A 10,000-nucleotide genomic window follows, 5' to 3' on the forward strand; every position below is an offset into this window, starting at 1 on the left:
TTCTGTGTTCCAATCAGGATATAAGAATTAGATTTTCTGATTTTTCATGAAAAGGTTACCATCTATTCCCAGTATGTCTATAAGGTAAAAATAAATTGTTTTAGTACAGTTGTCATAACTTATGACAACTGTATATTTTGTTTACTGGTAAACGTATATTTTTACAAATGAGAAGGAATTTACCTCCTCAAACATAAGACGGACCTCAGCCCATAGAGACCTGGGTCCATAAGGTTACTTATCACTTATCTCTAGTCAAGTGACACCTAGAACCAAAGAGCAGGGGAAAAAAAGGAAAAAAAGGTAGCAAGAAGTTATGTTTCCGGCCGGGCTTGAACCGGCGACCTTCCGCGTGTTAGGCGGACGTGATAACAACTACACTACATGTCTAAGACAAATAATTCGACTAAAATCGTCTCAGACGAAAGAAACGTCTAAGATGAATATTTTGCCCAGGACAAACAAAACTTCTAAGACGAATAATTCGTCTACGAAACATAAAAGAGTAGGACCGATAACGGTAAAAAGAAGTATTATGCTTATTATGTACGAAGTAAAATAAACTCAAAAGAAAACAAAAAAAAAAACGAAAAACCAATCAAATCGAAAACAATGTTTTTTTTCAGTTATACCAGAGGAAGATATAATTCACCGATTGTTTTTTCTAATTCGTAACACATCCATAGAGGTCTCCGTGGCGCAATCGGCTAGCGCGTTCGGCTGTTAACCGAAAGGTTGGTGGTTCAAGCCCACCCGGGGACGCTTTAGTTTATTATCATTCTTTGTTTTTTTTTTTCAAAAGATCACACTGACTAGAATACAACGACGCAGGCTGTATCTAAATACCGTCTTTCTCCAATTTTATCATTAGTTGAAGGATCTAGAAGCTGTGAATTCACTTTCCTTGTCAACCCGTTATTGCGCAAGCAAGTTACGGGTCGTGGTGGTGAATCAGAGAATGCAAATTAGAGTTGGTCGGTGATCACTTTCCATCGCGATTCCTCCACTTTGCAGGTTCACTTATTGTTTGAAATCTCCAGGACAACATGATACCAAACTGCGAGTAATGCAAGTAAGAAGAAAAACGATCTTCAGTCAAAAAGTCATCCATTCTTCCCCGGTTGGGAATCTATCAGTCCTTTTCATAACCATTTCTTTGAACCATAATTTCAGCCATACTTCATTAATTTCGTTGATGTTATAATTTGAACGGCATTTTCCTGCATTCTATCTTCATGTATTCCCAACATAAGCTTAACTCCTGCATATTAGCTCCATTCTTCTACTTATCCACTCCCACGGTACACATAATGTGATAAAATGTAAAGTTGTTGGACGACCTGCTTGGTGACATGGGACTACTTGCCTAACGTAGTTTCCGTAGTGTAGTGGTTATCACGTCTGCCTAACACGCGGAAGGTCGCAGGTTCAAGCCCGGCCGGAAACAGACTTTGTTATAAATTTTATTTCTTTTGTTTTCACTAACTTCTAGATTTTCCCAAAACTACGATGTTTCGTTTTTTTTTCCTGGTTATGGTACGCAACTGTATTTAAAAGCATGTATTTTTTTTTACCAAATTAAAGGCGTCTTACCTTCGATTCCAACGTATTAAAGAGCTTAAGCGACCCCGAGGACAACGCCTAGTGAAAAAAGGAATTTCTATTTTACTTTCGACTTTTGCAGTTGTCTAAGGAGGATTAATAACGGATAATATCCAGGTATGTTTCATTTGGCTTCATTTTTTTGAAACAAAGAAAAAAAGAGAGAACTGCTAAGGTTTTGAAACCTGCCTCCGGGGGGGGGGGGGGGGTTTCAATGAAATAAAATAATAAAATAAAAAAAACCTCTTTTCCTGAATCTAAATAAATATGTCGAATTGGTCCTATCAAAAGAAGTCTTTGGAACTCTGGATAAGTGTTTTGAGACTCCTCAGGTTAATTATCTGCCAATCTCCTATTATACTAAGGTGTAACACATTATTATTGCCTTATTATATTGTCTTGTTTACTCAAGGAGGGCGCCGTAGCTCAGTTGGTTAGAGCGCCTGTCTAGTAAACAGGAGGTCATGGGTTCAAATCCCATCGGTGCCTTAAGTTAATCCTTCTTTTCAACCCTGAAATCTTGTTTTAGTTACCATTTTTACCAAAATTTGTCATATTTTCAAACGCGAGAGGTTTACAGTTACTATTACTACCTCTCAAATTTTCTTTTTGTTCGAACTTAAAAGCTAAAAAAAGGCCCGCTAGAAAGGAATTCCAACGCCTTTCCGTTCATTTCAGGTGTGCATTCAAACTGCGAGGGCTTACCCGTAGCTCTAAGAGTAAAAAAACTACGAGGAGAAAACTCGACTTCTGCCAAACTGGGAAACGTTTTGTTATTCGTTACTCTTTTTCATAGTTGTTCGACTTTTTATAGTTTTCACATGACCCGGTTTACGTTATTTTTTGCCAATGTGATGTCGTCGACCGCATAAGAAAAACGTTCCGACGCATTTTGCCCAACATCAAAATAATCAAACAAACAAACAACTTTAAAAAGAAACAAGCAAACAAAAAGACCAACAGATAATGGAGAATCTACGGTAGGAAGAAAAACGACTTCCTGTCAAAAATGTATGTTGTCCTCCCCGGCGGGGAATCGAACCCCGGTCTCCCGCGTGACAGGCGGGGATACTCACCACTATACTACCGAGGATAACACTTGTGGATTAAAAACAAAACATAATCAAATGTTCATTACTGGTAGGTGATCTGTGGTTGCAGGGTATCTTTATTTATCAAATGAAGTCGGCTATAGACTTATACTGTATTGCATTGCATTGCATTGTATTGTATTGTATTGTATTGTATTGTTTTCGAGTGTACCTCTGTTAAGACTGATTTCCTCGGTTCCTTATAAAGAAAATGAATTCAATCACTCATTCAGTCAGTCAGTCAGTCAGTCGGTCGGTCGATCGGTAGGTCGGTCAGTCAGTCAGTCAGTCAGTCAGTCAGTCAGTCATTCAGTCGGTACGTCAAAATTTTCAAATACATCTAAACGCTTTTCAATACGAGAACTCGAGTCACCGGCTTAGGATCGATCCGTATAGTGAAAAACTGTGACCTCTTACTTGGAAAGACTGCATTTGTGAGACCTTGGTCACAGTTTTTCACTGCACGGACCGACCGTAAGCCGTTGAACAACATATCTTTCATTTCCTTAAACGTGCACTTTTGAATCTGTCGCATTTAAAAATATGACATATTTTGGTAAAATTGGTATCTAAAACAAGATATCAGGGTTGAAAGGAAGGATCAATTCAAAGGCATCGATGGGATTTGAACCCATGACCCCCTGATTACTAGACAGGCGCTTTAACCAACTGAGCTTCGGCGCCCTGCTTGAGGACACAGAACAATACACCTGTTTTTTCTAGGTTATGATAATTTGTTAAACTAAGTATTAGAGGAGATTGCAAGATATTCCTCCTTGGAGTACCTTATCTGATATCAATTAAATGTACAAGTTTATAATGTCCAAAATAACATATGCCTTGTTCAGCATCAGAAAGTTTAACGTTTCTCGTTTTAAAACTTTTCTCAATCTTTTCTCGATATCCTAGACAACCCATCACCCGTTTTGCTGGTAACCTCTTAAAGCACTTTAGCCTCTTCCTTCGGCAAAACTCGTCGTCAGGAACTGTGCAATAACTTCTCGAGGAGGATGAGTTACTCAGTGAAAATATTATTTCGCCTGGAATACAGAAATTAAGACCATAGCCCATCTCTCCATTAACAGACTGATAAAAGTTCCATGCCTCTTCTTTCACTTCTATCCTTTATGTAAGGTTACCATTTTTCTAAGAAAGGTGGATGAAGCACCCCTCCGAGCAGAATTAGTTTCAAAATCAGCAAACCTCAATATATGTTTTTTTTCTGAAACATTCCAGCCTTAACGGGGCATCTTGTCTGAAATTGTTATCCAAATCCTCGGTAGTATAGTGGTGAGTATCCCCGCCTGTCACGCGGGAGACCGGGGTTCGATTCTCCGCCGGGGAGAATTGAATAGTTTTGACTAGGAATAATTTTTCCGTGTGTTTGTTTTCTTTCTTTAGATTTTTGAGATGGAATGGTCAACTTTTATAACGGTAAAAAAAAAATGTATTATGCTTATTCTGTACGAAGTAAAAAAAAAAAAAAACACGAAAAACCAATCAAATCGAAAACATTTTTTTTTTTCAGTTATAAAAGAGGAAGATACAGTTCTCTCATTGTTTTTTCTAATTCGTAACGCATCCATAGAGGTCTCCGCGGCGCAATCGGTTAGCGCGTTCGGCTGTTAAGCGAAAGGTTGGTTCAAGTCCACCCGGGGACGCTTTAGTTTATTATCATTCTTTGTTTTTTTTTTTTTCAAAAGATCACACTAACTAGAATACAACGACGCAGGCTGTATCTAAATACCGTCTTTCCCCAATTTTATCATTAGTTGAAGGATCTAGCTAGAAGCTGTGAATTCATTTTCCACTGCAACCCGTTATTGCGTAAGCCAGTTGCAGGTTGTGGTGTGAAGCAGATAATGCAACTTAGAGTTGGTCGGTGATCACTTTCCATCGCGATTCCTCCGCTTTGCAGGTGAACTTATCGTTTGAAATCTCCAGGACAACATGATACGAAATTTTAGCCCGCCTTTGTTTTGGGACAAGAAATCATGTGGCATTACAGACAGGCTAAGAAATACAATGTCAATAAAATAGTCATGTCTCAATGACTTTTACTATAGAACCATTCTCTATAATCAGTTGTTCGAGGTGGACGCACGCGCAAAATGCCTTTCACGCATTTTCCGCACCAATGAAAAAACCCTTTAATTCTCTGCGGAGGAAAGGACTCATATAGCACACTAGCCACTGAACAAACGATAAGTGTAACTAATCATCATCAGAGACCGTTTCCAGGTTAGTGGGGGCACTGAGGAAACGTCGAAACGGTGGGTAGAAAATCGGTAAACAAAAGGTGGAGAGAAAGCGAGGAGCTGCCCCTGATCTGAGGACTGAGAGAATGACTCAGTTCAAAACAGCTCTCTATGATCATAAACGCTGGATTCTTCTTGGGCATAAAATCGCTTTGCATAATCATGCCCAATCGGCGGGTAGCGCGTTCACAGTACGTCTTGTGTGCTCTAATAAGAAGCCTATGCTTAGCTAGCTGTTCATCATAGTCTTCCTCGTTTAACAAGATTTACTCAGAAAGTTCAAAAAGGGAAAGAAAGAGAGACTGAAACTAAGAAAAATAAAGTATGTTTCCTGCCGGGCTCGAACCGGCGACCTTACGCGTGTTAGGAGGAAGTGATAACCACTACACTACGGAAACCACATGAAAAGAATTGTTGTTATCTTAGAATGTTTCCGACATACAGATTGACAGGCAGACCGACCGACCGACAAACCGACAGGCCGAGAGAACGACAGATCGACAAACTGACAGACTGATTGAACGAATAAATAATTTTTTTTACAATAAGAAACAGAGATACTCTCAAAAACAGCAGATATTAAATATTGGGGGAAGAAAGATAGTCCTGAATTCAACGAATCAACTGCCAGATTTAACGAGTTGGGTCTATTTATTAATCAAATCTGGCATGTTCCTCTGCAAACCGGGGTTCGATTCCTCGCCGGTGAGGATGGAAATATATTTAGATCTGATATATGTACTTTTTCTTCTCTTACCTTTTTTGTTAGTTTGTTTGTTTCGGGTAAAATGCCTCAGAATACTCTTCTGATTTCTATATGTTTAAGATTCAGACGGCATCACATTGTTAGAAAATAAATTACCTGGAATAAAGCAAGATGCCCTAAACAGTTCAAGCGAGAAAAAAGCAACAATAACAGCAACAATAACAACAACAACAACAACAACAACAACAAGAACAATAACATGACAATTATGGAAAACTAGAGGTGAAAGAAAGACGGAAAGGATAAAAGAAGGACATAGCTTTCTCCAGCTTGGCTTGAAAAACCCTTCATCCTCGTTGTTTTACAACTAAAATTTGTCTAGACACTACCTATGAAGCAATACACAACTGTGTAGATACAGAGGCCTGAAAGCCAACAGGGTCCTCATGGGAGATTATTGCAATGGCGTATGGCTCAAGCAGTAGTTTATAGAATTCGCTTAACTAAATGATTGATAAACGCCTTGAAATAGGAAAGGTTTAATTTACATTAACATCAGAGAAAAATAAGTGTATGGTGAGAGTGGGAGAGACAGAAATGGAGCTAATTTTACGGGAGTTCTGCTTAACTTGGAACCACAATCGTAAACAATTTAAATGAAAAATTAAAACCACCCCTTCCCATTTCAATGATGGAAAAAATGGAGTCCATCATTTTTTCAGTGGGGGGGGGGGGGGGCGGTGGGGGGGGGGGTTATTTCTTATTTTATTCTGTCCAAGATTATCTTAGACAGTTTAAATGAAAAATCAAGACCACCCGTCCCCCAATATGAATGATAGAAATGATGGCGACTTTTTGGTTTGGCGCTAGTTCATCATTGCTTTATCATTGATCCTTCTGACCAAGATTGTAGGTGAAAACTAGCCTCAACGCTGACTAATGAAGTATAGTTCAAGCTCTGGTTTCAAGAAATGGTTAAGAACTCAGTGATTGATATAGCGCCTAGAAATTAGAAACGTTGAATTTACATTGATTTCGGAAAAAAACTGTGCGTCCCCGGGTGGGCTTGAACCACCAACCTTTCGGTTAACAGCCGAACGCACTAACCAGTTCAACCGTAGAACATCGGCAGGGGTCCATGATTTCAGATCCTCATGAATCTCGTCATGCATGAACACGGACACATTTACGAGAGCACTGTGAATTTAGTTAGGGAAAGAACCTTTGAATTATTTCTTCCTCTGCTATAACAACAATAATTCAGTTGAAGAAGTTCAGGCATAGCCATTTTTTTATGGAGAATTATGTCCAAGAGGGAAAGACGCAGTGAGGTTAACTCTATGTGAAAGTGCCTTTTTGATTTGATCTGTTAATCCGGATGAGAAAAATTTATATATCAATTGACCAACCGATCTCAAAAATAATAATAAAAACAAACATAAGGACGCGGATAAATTATTTCTAATCAAAAATATATTCAATGCTCTCCGGCGGGGAATCGAACCCCGGTCTCCCGCGTGACAGGCGGGGATACTCACCACTATACTACCGAGGATTTGGGATGACAGCGTTGGACAAGATGCCCTTTTCAATTTCGAACCACTGTTTCGAAAAAATTGGGGCTTTGCTAGTTTTGAAACACACTCTACTCTAAAGAGTTCATTATCTATGAAGGAAAAAAGAGGTAGCATTACATAAAAGATTGGAGCGAGAGAGAGAGTCGTGTAGCTGTAATCAGTGTGTTAATGGAGAAATGGGCTATGGTCTTACTTCCTGTATTCCAGGCGAATGAGTATTTTTACTCAGTCACCCATGCTCCCCAAGAAGTTATTACACACACCGTGAAGAATAGTTTTGTCGAAGGTAGAGGTAAACTGCCATAAAAAGGAGCCTGCATGAAACGGGTGATGGGTTCTCAATTAGTTATCGGAAAAGGAGTTAATTCAGGGCTAGTCGTCTTCAGTTTGGTAGAAAATGCCGAATGGCATTCGTTGAATCCAGAAGCGTATCATGGCCAGGAAAAATGAAACATTATGGTTGTAAGAAAATAGAGAAGTTATTGAAATAAAGAGAAAAAAAAAAATATAAGAAGCCTGTTTCTGGCCGGGCTTGAACTGGCGATCCTCCGCGTGTTAGGCGGACGTGATAACCACTACACTACGGAAACCACTGACACACATCTTTCTCATTCTGGAAGCATTCGAGCCCCATTCGGATCCTGTCTCTCTTGAAGAACTACGTAATATACTGAACACCTCTGGCCGATGTATAGACCTGCTGCAAATGAATGACTCAGTAGATCTTCATTACTATCTGTTACGACAATCCGTCAATTCGCAGTGATATAATAAGTCGATAATCACTTGCTTGTGATTGAGCACGACCAAAACTATATATCCTGGCGGGCGCTTATTTTCAATTTTGGCCGATAGAAGGGGAGCCAATTATTCGAAGGGGGCACGTATTTGAGGGGAGGCGCTAATTCGTGGATTACGGTATTTAAATTTTGGGCAATATGCCTCTGAACGTTTTTCTGATAGCCGTCAGACGGTATCAGCGGCAGAAAATACTACTTGGAAACGGGCAGATAACATAAGCAGGTCATCAAAAGCGGGACAATTATAACTAACTTAAGAAAAAGAAAAAAAAAAGAAAAAGAAAAGGAGAAAAAGAGAAGAGAACGAGAAACCATTTTCTAGTTTGGCAGGAGCGGAGTTTCATCCTCGTACTCTTGAAGCTACTTATGATTCGTGGCAGTGTGAATGCGCAGCCGGAATGCAGAGATTTGGCGGAACGTCGTTAAAATCCTGTTACAGTAGTTCGTATAGTGTGATCGTCCGGGTGAGTGTAGTTCTGAAAAGAACTGTTGTTGGTGACTGACGTTTCGACAACTTGAGCGGAAGTCATCTTCAGAGTCAAGTGAATAGTGTTTGTCAGTCGATGATCTTATAAGTCTGGTCCGTTAAACGTGATTGGTGAGTATAGCCATGATGGTATTGGCTAAACGACTCGTGTAAAGTTTGTCATCAGTCATTGGAGGGTTTCGATCCGTCTGTTGTTAGTCAAATAGGTCGGTTTTTGGTCCGTGTATTGTTAAGTCGGTCTGTTAGAAGTCCGTTTGTCGGTTTCGTTTCTGTCATGGATAAGTCGTTTGTAAGGCGCCGGTAGTTGTTTACATCTGTTAAGAGGCGTTTGTTCTAGGTTAGTGTACCAGCTTTCCAGAGTCAGTTGTTGAAAATAGTCTGTACTGTAGGTAAAGCACTGAGCAGAGTCCCAGTCAATGTTGTGGTTTGTCAGTTGATGTTGTACAGCATTTACTGAATGCTGTTACAGTTCGAACAAAAACGAAATTTGTGAAGTACTATTTCCTTCTGAGACATCTTGGAGGGAATCATGGTATAGTTGTATTCATCCTCTTGGACTGGATATTTGTTTTAATGGATACAACTACCATGATTCCTTGAACTCTTGTATCATAAAGAGAATGGGCCATTATAAACCTCTCACATTAAGAGTATGAAAAATGTTAGTAAAATTGGCAACTAAAACAAATTCAAAGGCACCGATGGGAAATGAACCCATGACCTCCTGTTTACGAGACAGGCGCTCTAACCAACTGAGCTACGGCGCCCTCCTTGAGGATACAATACAATACACTAAGGCAATAAAAATGTGTTACACCTTAGTATAATAGAAGATTACAAGATAATTTTTGAAATAGCACCTCCCAGAATTAATGATTCGTATACACTTCTTCATGTGAGTATTTATTTATTCGAGAAAAGCTCTCAGGATACTTTATCCAGAGTGCCAAAGACTTCTATTGATAGGACCTCTTGCACCCAATCTGATTCAGGAAAAGCGGTTGTTTATTGGATCAAAACCCCCTAGGAGCCAAACTAATGAAGCCGACCCAGGTATTATCCGTTATGAATTAAACTACAAGGATTGACTACAATGTCCAAAATATCCAAAAAGAATTTTTTTTTTTAATATATATATATATATATCCCTCTTTTATCAGAAAAGTTTCTCGTTTTAAGACTTTTCTCGACTCTCTTTTTGCGATAGTTTAAACAGCCATCACCTGTCTTACGCAAGTTAGTTTTATGGCATTTTAGCCTTTACCTTCTACAAAACTTTTCGTCACGGACTGTGTAATAACTTCTTGGGTAGGATGGGTCACTTAGTGAAAATATTGATTGACCTGGGAAACAAAAAGTAAGGTCATAACCCATTTCTCCATTGACACACTAATATAATTAAAGCTCCATGACTCTTTCTCTCGCTCCCTTCCTTTATGTACGGTAACTTTTCTCTTAATAAGAAAGGAACTCTTAAGA

The 10,000-nt window shown here is 39.2% G+C and overlaps 10 non-coding genes across 10 annotated transcripts; 4 read left to right on the plus strand and 6 right to left on the minus strand.

Annotated features, from left to right (window-relative positions):
* Positions 1 to 317: 317 nt before the first annotated feature.
* Positions 318 to 389, minus strand: Trnav-aac (transfer RNA valine (anticodon AAC)). The gene has a single exon. It is a non-coding gene; the product is annotated as a tRNA-Val (tRNA).
* A 299-nt stretch (positions 390 to 688) lies between these two features.
* Trnan-guu (transfer RNA asparagine (anticodon GUU)) lies at positions 689 to 762 on the plus strand. The gene has a single exon. It is a non-coding gene; the product is annotated as a tRNA-Asn (tRNA).
* Positions 763 to 1,374: 612 nt separating this feature from the next.
* On the plus strand, positions 1,375 to 1,447 carry Trnav-aac (transfer RNA valine (anticodon AAC)). The gene has a single exon. It is a non-coding gene; the product is annotated as a tRNA-Val (tRNA).
* Positions 1,448 to 2,017: 570 nt separating this feature from the next.
* Positions 2,018 to 2,091, plus strand: Trnat-agu (transfer RNA threonine (anticodon AGU)). Its single transcript has one exon. It is a non-coding gene; the product is annotated as a tRNA-Thr (tRNA).
* Positions 2,092 to 2,623: 532 nt separating this feature from the next.
* On the minus strand, positions 2,624 to 2,695 carry Trnad-guc (transfer RNA aspartic acid (anticodon GUC)). The gene has a single exon. It is a non-coding gene; the product is annotated as a tRNA-Asp (tRNA).
* Positions 2,696 to 3,966: 1,271 nt separating this feature from the next.
* Positions 3,967 to 4,038, plus strand: Trnad-guc (transfer RNA aspartic acid (anticodon GUC)). The gene has a single exon. It is a non-coding gene; the product is annotated as a tRNA-Asp (tRNA).
* A 1,238-nt stretch (positions 4,039 to 5,276) lies between these two features.
* Positions 5,277 to 5,349, minus strand: Trnav-aac (transfer RNA valine (anticodon AAC)). Its single transcript has one exon. It is a non-coding gene; the product is annotated as a tRNA-Val (tRNA).
* Positions 5,350 to 7,140: 1,791 nt separating this feature from the next.
* On the minus strand, positions 7,141 to 7,212 carry Trnad-guc (transfer RNA aspartic acid (anticodon GUC)). Its single transcript has one exon. It is a non-coding gene; the product is annotated as a tRNA-Asp (tRNA).
* Positions 7,213 to 7,751: 539 nt separating this feature from the next.
* On the minus strand, positions 7,752 to 7,824 carry Trnav-aac (transfer RNA valine (anticodon AAC)). The gene has a single exon. It is a non-coding gene; the product is annotated as a tRNA-Val (tRNA).
* Positions 7,825 to 9,214: 1,390 nt separating this feature from the next.
* Trnat-cgu (transfer RNA threonine (anticodon CGU)) lies at positions 9,215 to 9,288 on the minus strand. Its single transcript has one exon. It is a non-coding gene; the product is annotated as a tRNA-Thr (tRNA).
* Between the last annotated feature and the right edge of the window lie 712 nt (positions 9,289 to 10,000).

The sequence above is a fragment of the Orbicella franksi genome, chromosome 9 (assembly GCF_964199315.1).
Source record: "Orbicella franksi chromosome 9, jaOrbFran1.1, whole genome shotgun sequence".
In the NCBI taxonomy this organism is placed as follows: domain Eukaryota; kingdom Metazoa; phylum Cnidaria; class Anthozoa; order Scleractinia; family Merulinidae; genus Orbicella; species Orbicella franksi.